Source organism: Helianthus annuus, chromosome 7, assembly GCF_002127325.2.
Source record: "Helianthus annuus cultivar XRQ/B chromosome 7, HanXRQr2.0-SUNRISE, whole genome shotgun sequence".
Lineage (NCBI taxonomy): Eukaryota > Viridiplantae > Streptophyta > Magnoliopsida > Asterales > Asteraceae > Helianthus > Helianthus annuus.
In genome coordinates this window covers 60331087-60340752 of record NC_035439.2, presented here as the reverse complement: position 1 = coordinate 60340752, position 9666 = coordinate 60331087, and the positions used below count along the sequence as shown (strand labels likewise).

Here is a 9666-nt window from a genome sequence, read left to right as displayed (position 1 = left end):
TGACTCATCTGCGTACGCGTTTCTGCATTCACGCTTGAAGTGACCCTTTTGCTTACACTTAAAGCACGTCACCTTCGATTTGTCGAACCCCAACTTTGTAGACGGACCACCGATCGTTTTTCTCCCGGTAATTTCCATGAAACGTTAAGCACGTCGAACAACACTTGCCATTGCCCAACGAATGTCAATAAGTTCCATTTCTTTGGGGTCTATCTGATCGTAATCTTCTTTTGTCAGATTTGTGTTTCCAATCTTACCAGCCACCAACCCTTCATAAGATTCCAACACAGATGCCAAGAAAACCATCTGTTGCTTAGCCGACTCCTCATCAAAATTATGTGCGTTGTTCAAATCTATCGCGATGTTGCAAGAAAACTTCGCGTCAGAACGATTTGCAGAAGACGTAGATCCACTGTGATAACCACTGTGACTTCCACTGTTTGAACTGCTTTGACTTTCTTTGTTTGCTGAAGAAACATTCTCAGCAGAAAATGCAGTTTTCGGAGAAGTAGCTTTCGGCATCAAGCTTTTCGGATAGTACAAATCCAGGTTTTGCTGATAAGATGAGTGATTGACTTTGTATGTTTTCTTCAATTCTAACTCATGACTTTCAAGTCTCTCAATCACCAAATTTGGAGTCAAATTTTCAGGAGCAATAGTGTTCTTCAACATCAGTGGATAATATCTCCAATCCACTTCATCTGGTAATGAATCGAACAGTTTGTCAACAAGTTCTTCATCAGAATACGTGATCTTATGTCGTGCAAGTTCCAGCTTCAGATGACCGAACCTTTCAATCATTTTACAAACCGATTCATTTTTAAGACAACTAAACATGTCAAACTCTTTTCTAAGAAGTTTCGTTTTATTTTTTACAATCTCATTATTCCCTAGACACTTTTTCTTGAGTTTTTCCCATAAATCTTTAGCATTGGAGTAGTCTATCAACGAAATGATGTCTTCCCGCACCGACTGAAACAATAAAGCCACACACTTTTGCTCAGCTACAAATCCTTCAATTTCTTCTTCTGATCTCAATGCTTCACCATCATTCTTCCCATTTGCATATCCATTTTTCATACTTTTCCAACTTGCAAATGCGAATGCCATCAGCCAGTCATCAAACTTTGTAGACCACCTACTATAATCTTCTATAGCCATTAGCTTCGGAGGTTTGTTGAATGTACCAAATGCATTCTCCGACTCCCAAGCTTCTTTCTTTTTCCCTTTAGGTGTATCCTCATTCGTATTGCTTGAAGACGTATCGTTGTTTCCAAAACTTCTCGTGAAAGCATACATGTCGCTGAAGGGATTCATGAAAATATCATCCATTTTGATTGTACCTACAAAATCAACTAACACTTAGAAAATTTTTCAAGATTTTTGAAAAACAGAACCACAAAAGCGGACCAATCTGTACTGATGACAGATAAGCGGATCAAACAGGTTCAGATAAGCGAACCCCACACACAAAATGCAGTTCGAGCGAACCAGAAAGTGTTTCAAAAAACGAACCCAACAATGTTCGTTCGAGCGGACCAAACCAACTATGTCAGTTCGAGCGAACCAACAAAGTACTAATGAGCGAACCAGAAATGTACTTTCGAGCGGACCAGAAAGTGTCTGTTCGAGCGAATCTGTTCTGTAAAAATGTCTGAAAAAGCGAACCACACAAGTATTTGGAGCGAACCTGTTATGAATTTGGAGCGAACCTAACCACTAATGTACAAAAAAGCGGACCACTTTGTTCGAAAAAGCGAACACTGTTTTTAGCCGGTTTTAACCATTTTTAGTCCGAATTTCACTCTAAAACTTTCTAGGGTTTGTTATTAGTGTGTTTTACACGTTATATTCAAATTTCAGACATTTTCAACCATAGGAACCACTGAAAACCGAAAAAGTATGAGAGAAAGTGAGTAGAAAAGAGAGATTTCTGCAGATATAAGCTGTAGTAGTATGAACTCCTCGTCCTAAGCTCTGATACCACTTGTTGGACCGTTGATTGACCCTAAAACGTCAGTCAAGGTAGCTCATCCTCACATATAAAGGCGGAATCAGAATATGCAAGGTTACAACAGCTTGTCCTATTAATTTCCTTTGCTTTTATTGCTTTTCTACTGAAAATTTGACAGAGTTTCGCTCCAGCATACAAACATACGTATGAGGACCGCTCAGAAGACTCTCCTATATATAGACATGTGGGTTCGCTCATATGACATGCCATATGAGCGGACCTACATCACTGCACAATAAGCGGATCATATTAAGCACCTATGAGCGGACCACTATATACAATGACATAAAAGCGAACCTACTTATATTTAACACAGTATTTACAATTTGACCCCCTGTTGACCAATCTAGACCTTAGACTTCTTGTAGACACAGTCAACAGACATTCCGTGCATCAACAAAATTAGATGTGCTCATCCCATACAATACATGAGATTCTTAAAAATGTAACTTTTTTCATTATTTATTTAATATATAAAATTAAATTTACTCAACCCGTACAATACACGGGACTCTTAAAGATATAACCTTTTTATTATTTAATATATAAAATTACATTTATTCAACTAATGTAATAAACGAGATTTTTTAAGATATATCATTTTCTTATTTAGTATATAAAATTACATTTATTTAACCCGTGTATTACACGGGGTCCTAACCTAGTTAACTTAATCAAAAAGCTAAAAATGAGTTTTAGTGTGGGACAAACCTAAAAGTCCTTTTCAGAATGACTTTTTGAAAAGGAGAAAAAGTCATTTTTGAGAAGTTAGGAGCTTGTGACTTTTTGATCAGCTTATAACTTTTCAAAGACCAAATTACCAGATTATCCTTGATTTAGAACTTCTTATATTTGTTGACTTATTATGAAAGAAGGTCTTTTTTAGTCATTTTAGATCAATAAGCTAAGCCAACCACTTTTTAAAAACAACTTATTGACATATTTGCTTTTCTCACCCCATAAGCTAATCCAAACACTTTTTTAAAAACTCCTTTTCAAAAAGTCACAAGTCAATAAGTCATTTTCACAAAAAGTTCTTTTTAGATAAAATAAGCTTAGCCAAACATGCCCTAAACCGATCAAATGACATTCAATAGCTGGGCTTCTTAGTTGTTAAGAAGGGCAAATATGGAATTGGCTTTTAAATTGCAAAGGAGGAGCATGATAAATTTACCATCTTACCCCTCTAGTGTCTTAAAAATTAGTGCTATTTACTATTATATCCCTTTTAAATGTGTTGTGTTTACTTGTATATATTGCATAAAATGATGGACACCATGTAAAATTACATATGTGTACATCACATTTCCTTTATATAGTATTATAGATTAAATCAACAATATCCTCATTTTTCAATTTATTAATTTCACCGAACTTAATTCTTAATTTGATGTAAGATCCACCGGCCCAAAACTTGAATACATTATTTTCAAAGAAATCTCAATGAGAGTTGCCGATTTCTTTTTGCGACTTCGTTGTCGCTTCAGCTCGACCGACTCTCTTTTTTTAATCAAATATTCATACGTTTCAGCCGAATGAAATTTTCTTCTGTCAATGTCTTCAAACCACTCTAAAACTGCTAAGCTATTATACCAATTTTTGGAAAATCAGGTCTTTGAACGAAAACAAAAATACGAGATTGAACGAACTTGTTCGGCTCTTTTATTAATTATAAAAGCGTAAATTGCAGTTTTACCCCCTATGGTTTGGGGGAGCTGACACTCCCTGATTTTCAAATTTTTTGTTGCCTTACCCCCTGTCTATTCTCAATTGCATCAATCTTGGACCCTCTTAACAGTCAATGGTTTTTTAATTGTTATAGGCAATGGCATTTTCGTATCTTACCCATATTAATTATTATTACTAGTCGTTTACCCGCGCGATGCGGCGGGAAACATATCACTTAGGTTGGTGAGTTTAGGGCTATGTACAGGGCGGTTCGGTTTTGAGCCATTAATTATCTGGTGATATATTATATGGTACGTTTGTTATTTTCTAATTCATCGCATAGGCGTGGTCTATCTATGCCAATAGTTTTCTTATTCGTAGCATTCAATATGGCAGGCTGCCGCCAATCTTGTATGCTCTAGGAGAGAAGCACCTATCTTCCCCCTTCAAAGATGAAACGTGTGACCTTTAGAGAGTTACTTGCGAGTTTCTTAATTATACCAGGCATCGGGCGGGGCAGGGGAAAGACAAATTCAGTATAGCAGGCGTCGGGTGGGGCAAGGGAAAGACGAAATGGAATGTGAGGGGTAGGAGAACGACATGTAGGCCCTGTTGGAATAGTATGGGGTCCCTGTTTGTTCCTTGATTAGCGCAAAGTGATAGTGTTGGTTTAAAATCATTAACTCTTGAATCTGTTTGGAAAATAAAAACTAAATAAGAAAAGTTTAGTTCTACATCAATGGCCATTTGTAATCTTTGTGACCAATCAACACATAGAATCCGAATACAATTAACATTTTTTTATTCTGGAGTACGAATAAACTGTTAGCATTGCTTTTAAGTGACCAAATATAAAGATGTTAAGTGAAAGTTTGTGACATCATTTATATTTCTTTTTTCTTTATCATGAAGCATTCGTATATCTATCATGAAAGCTTTCGCGATGATATTTATAAAGAAAATGAGTTATTTTGAAACTTCATAGCTTCATGAGTAATGTATCTGAAGTGTTAGTGGGTCCAGTGGCAAAGCTTGAGATTTTCGACCGTGGGGTCAAAAACGTATATACCTAAAAAAGTTATAAAACCGGGGGTCGAAAACGTATGTACCTAAAAAATTTTATACAAAAACTACATACCAGACAATACCGAGCGAAAAGTTTGGGGGTCGAGCGCCCCCCGGCCCCTACAAAGTTGCGCCCCTGATTGGGTTGGATCCGGATTTCTGAGTCGCAGTGAGCATACCGGCATGTTTCGTCGTGGTTAAATGCTGCGCCTATCCGCCGAATGTACGAATAAAGGTTTTGTGTTCATGTAACAAATCTAACATAAACATTGATTACTTCTGTATGGTCACAGGTCACCTAAAAAGGCTGATTCAATTCTAAACCAAGGAGCCTTACATAACCTCATAAAAGCATAACATACAGAATACATCTTTTGCAATAGAATTAATCATCAGAAAAGTAAATTAATTTTCTATTTGCAATCAAAATGTGGATTCAACAATAATAAAACCTAACTAAATAAAAAAACATGTAAAATATTGAAAAAATAATAATTGCGTTAAAGCACACGCTGACACTTAAATTGACCATGTAAAACTAATTCGACAACAAAAATCTCCAAACTTAAAGAAAATGTAATTTGTGTTAGTGACAGAAAGCATATAATCAACTATTTGAAACAAAACTTCCCCAACTGAAGAATCTCAAATTGATGCTAAGAAATTAAAATGTGAGAATCAAACAATAGTTCAATTAGCAAACGAAGCTTTCTAACAGATCAAAAGACTAACTCTAACTTCCAATCTCAAATGCCACCATACCAGCCTTCGCCATCGGTTCTTTCAAACACCATCCTTTTGTTTTATGCACACGTGCTTCCATCGTCACCTGAAATCGCAACAAACAAAGGTCACATGTCCTTGCTGGTATTATCAAGGAAACCTAAGCACTGATGAACACGCTATCAAGCATCTAAATGACCAAAAAATCAATTAGGGTCTGCAGATTTACCTCACCATTCGTGACTTATCAAGAAAGTTGCAGCTCAATCTTAAGCTCGGGAAAAGCTAGATCGAGTCTGTTCGACTCAAACATCCGACCCAATGATTTCAAACACGGAGGGGTGTCCGACGAGCCGCCTTTAGGAGATGAATCAAACCGAAAAACTCGTTAACTATTCTGGAGGTTAATAAAGCAGCTGCGAGCAGTGGAGATGGGTTACCGTGGCGCTATCAGTCACCATCATCTCGCCACAGACTATTTGAATTCAGAACTCAGTCCCTGAACTTAAAATCTAAATGTGTGATTATTTATGCAAGACTTGCTATAAAAATACACAGATCAATATGCAAAATATGAAAAAAGATAGGGTTTTGTTTGTATATACCTAGAAGACATAAAGTTCATCTCTTTATTGTGAGCCAAAAAACCATCTGATGTTGATGTTGAATCACATTTTGAAGTTGGTGTAGGGCTGCAGGCTGATCAGTTCTTCCTCAAACAACTCATATAAGACAACCCATCATTAATCCCTCACCATTTTCAATACCATTTCTAGAAAGATAAATAAAAATTGAAACTTATAAAACCCAGATGCCACTATCCGTTGAAATAAAGAATTCAAAGACTAAATATAAAGAAAACGCCCAAGAACTGTAGTTATAGGGTTTACCTAAAGAAAGAGAAAGGGTAATCTGGTTACTGGAATCCCTCCAGAAACCCCTAGCCTTGACTGGTTTCCACCACAGCTACTGCCTGCTACGTCCCTACAGTCACAACTGCACATTTCACACATCATAAATGGAAGGAACTTATGCTGCCTACATATAATACGATCCATCATTTAGTTACCCAACAGTTATCCGGTGAGCAATAGCAACATTAAATCAAACCCATCCCCGGTATTTACTATTCAATGCTGCTTCAGTTGCTCTCATCCACTCTTCATATTGTCTCTCTCCAGATCCAAGCATAACCTGAAACAATTTTCCATCTTTATTCATCCATCAGTCATAACTCCATTCCATTCTTTAGATAAATGCTTACAAATTGAACATCCTCTTGCAGCAAGGCTGGAGCTGCAGGGAGTATTACATTGATTCCTTTTTGGTAGTCCAGTCTCCCAATAAATCCAATCCGTTAGATTCACACAGTTATAACGAAAGGGGAAGTCTAGCTCAGTCCAGTCATCAACGGAGAGAGATAGTTTACCAATGGACAATCCGGATGAATGGAAGACCTAGTTCCTTTTGTAGAGCAATCTTGCACTCCATCTGCATGCATTTCCCAAACAGGTCATTATAATCCAAGTACCATTTTATTAAGTAGTAAATGTATGATGACCACCTTTCCTGAAAGGTCGTCAATAGTGTAATGAGAAGAGATATGTTCAACTGAGGATGGATCCCATTCAGTAACATCAATGCCATTTATGATCCCTGCATTTAACATCAAAACAAAAGTGTCCCTTAGTTTTTCATACTGAAATAGAACACAATACTACGTACCATTCACAACAAACTTTCGGCTTGTTAGAAGTCATTTGCCCTGAAGGGCCACTAACCTGCAAACATAATTAGAAATAACCACACCGGTTACTTTTAAAATCAATAAGCAGTACCCTAACAGAGCTTTTCAATTTCATAATTGATTCAAACATCCAACAACATATATCATTTGTTTATATAAATTACAAATTACTTGATCAGTTGAACAAACCTATAAAACACATTGCATATCATATTCTTGCAGCAAAGGACTAAATAGATAAAATTAACCTTTGTGGCAAACAGATCTTTTCAATTTCATAATTGATTCAAACACCCACTTTCCTCTCTCTAATCCACTGTCCAAAATACTCTTCACTGCATCCATAACTTTCCGCCCGCTGCGGCACCGGATACTTTAACAAATCTCAAACCAAATTCTTCATTATTCACAAAAAACTTACATAAAAAAGAAAACCCTTACATTTCAGCCGAATCAAAGAAGTTGATTCTAGAATCAATTGCTTTGTTTAACAGCTTAAATGAAGTCTAAAAGATACATAATCAAGCAAACTTAAAACAAAAACCCATATAACTGAGTTAAACAAAAAAAGCCTAACAAAACAGTTATTAATCATTAAATTCATCTTCAATCAGCTACAACAACAAATCCGATTATAACACAACAGGAAATTAGTCAATCACAGCTTTAAAAACAGTTTTTAATCAATAACAAACAAATAGTTATACCAGATTTACCGTAAACGTGAACGTGAACACACCAGCTGAAAATTCAGATAAATTTTGCCGTGAAACTGAGTTAAGATCTGGACAGTACCTTCAACTTCAAACGTAGATCTGGCCACCAAACGGTAGATCTGGCCACCAAACGGTAGATCTTTGTGTCATCGCCACCGTCTTCCACCCACAACCACCAGGTAATCTGAAATATTACACAGATCCGATTCAAATAACAAAAAAAAGATATGGTAAAAAGAAAGGTACCGAGCGGTCAAACCAGTCGATCTGGTGTCGGATCTAGAGAGATTCATCACTGAGGAAGCGTAGATCTTGAAGCGACTGATAAAGAAACCCTAGGTTCGCCTGGAGAAACCTCGGGTTGAATCGACTGATCTTGAAGCGTAGATCTTGTCTCAACCACTTTTACAGACCACACCATTGTTGGATCTGGTGAGATCTTGCTCATACCATAGATCTCGTGAAACCCTAAATTGAAAATCGCCAGAGAGAGAAGATGAATGGGGGCGAATGTGAAGGAAATGAATTTAGGGTTTAGAAAGGAGTAAAGAAAGTTTATATTGGATCCATAAAAGTAAAACGGGTCAAAGAGATCCGGAAGAGCTGCACCGCGTGTTGAAGAAATTTTCAACACATCCATGCTTAAATGCTTGTACAATGGGCTTCAAATGGTTGTACAATGGCAAATGACCATTCTTGCCCTTCCTATATGCTTATTAAAGTAGTATAGATTATTATTATTATTATTATTGTTATTATTATTATTATTATTATTATTATTATTATTATTATTATTATTATTATTATTACTAACAGTAAGACACGTGTATAAACACGGGTGGCTTTTAGAAAACCATGCATAACACATTTTGATAGAAAGTAAAAAAATAATTAGTGCAGACTTACAAAATTTATATAAACTAATGGTCAATAGGTTTAGTCAATGGGAATTCCATTATGTTGATAACCAAACAACTGTTGTCTATCGACTGTTAAAAAACTCTGTTGCTTTCCAACAGACTTTGCTAAAACTGTCATCCATTATCTCCAACAGAGTTTGCCACATTGATAGATAGTAAGTATCAGATGTTAGTCAACCCATGTTAAAAAGGTTAGTCAACCGAAATTAAAAGGGTTAGTGAACAAATGTTAAGAGAATAATGTTATGAACAAAGAATTTAGTGCTGTCATTAAAAATGAGACCTGGGAACTTGTTACTACAACACCAGATATAAACATTTTTCTCAGCATGTGTTCTCAGGATAGGCTTAATGCAGAGCAAGTATTAGATGCTTTCAAAAACTTGTATTACTTTCCAACAAACATTTCCTAACAACTGTTCCTCTATTATACCCAACAGATGTCGCCAGGTTGACAGATGTTTAGTATCATCATAGATTTTGTAAAACTTCTTTGTAAACCACATTAGTAGTGGTTGTACAAACTCGTTTCTCTTTATCACAAATCAAAAGTTTCAACCCCTTCCTACTTTTTACCCTAGATACAGCAACATAGAGCTCGCCATGACTAAACACTGGACGTGGAAGATACAAACCAACAGTTCCAACGATTGTCCTTGACTTTTATTTATTGTCATAGCAAAAGACAGTGAAAGTGGGAATTTTCTTCGAAAAATCTTCACTGGTATTCTTTTATCAGAAGGTGTCATCTTCAGTATTGAAATCAAAGTATGGTGACCTATATTAGTCCCTGTGACAATTTTTTGCTTCAAT

General features: G+C 36.3%; 1 long non-coding RNA gene across 11 annotated transcripts; it reads right to left on the bottom strand.

Annotated features, from left to right (window-relative positions):
- Positions 1-5380: 5380 nt before the first annotated feature.
- On the bottom strand, positions 5381-8463 carry LOC110884443. 11 transcript variants are annotated; one of them, XR_004863450.1, is made up of 10 exons: positions 8193-8463; positions 7466-8117; positions 7196-7251; positions 7035-7126; positions 6735-6961; positions 6540-6664; positions 6361-6454; positions 6076-6242; positions 5700-5982; positions 5381-5576 (listed from the first exon to the last, which is right to left on the bottom strand). It is a non-coding gene; the product is annotated as an uncharacterized LOC110884443 (long non-coding RNA). The 11 variants fall into 11 exon arrangements; XR_004863452.1 differs by having other exon boundaries at positions 8013-8117; positions 8193-8462; XR_004863453.1 differs by having other exon boundaries at positions 6735-6807; positions 6900-6961; positions 7035-8117.
- Between the last annotated feature and the right edge of the window lie 1203 nt (positions 8464-9666).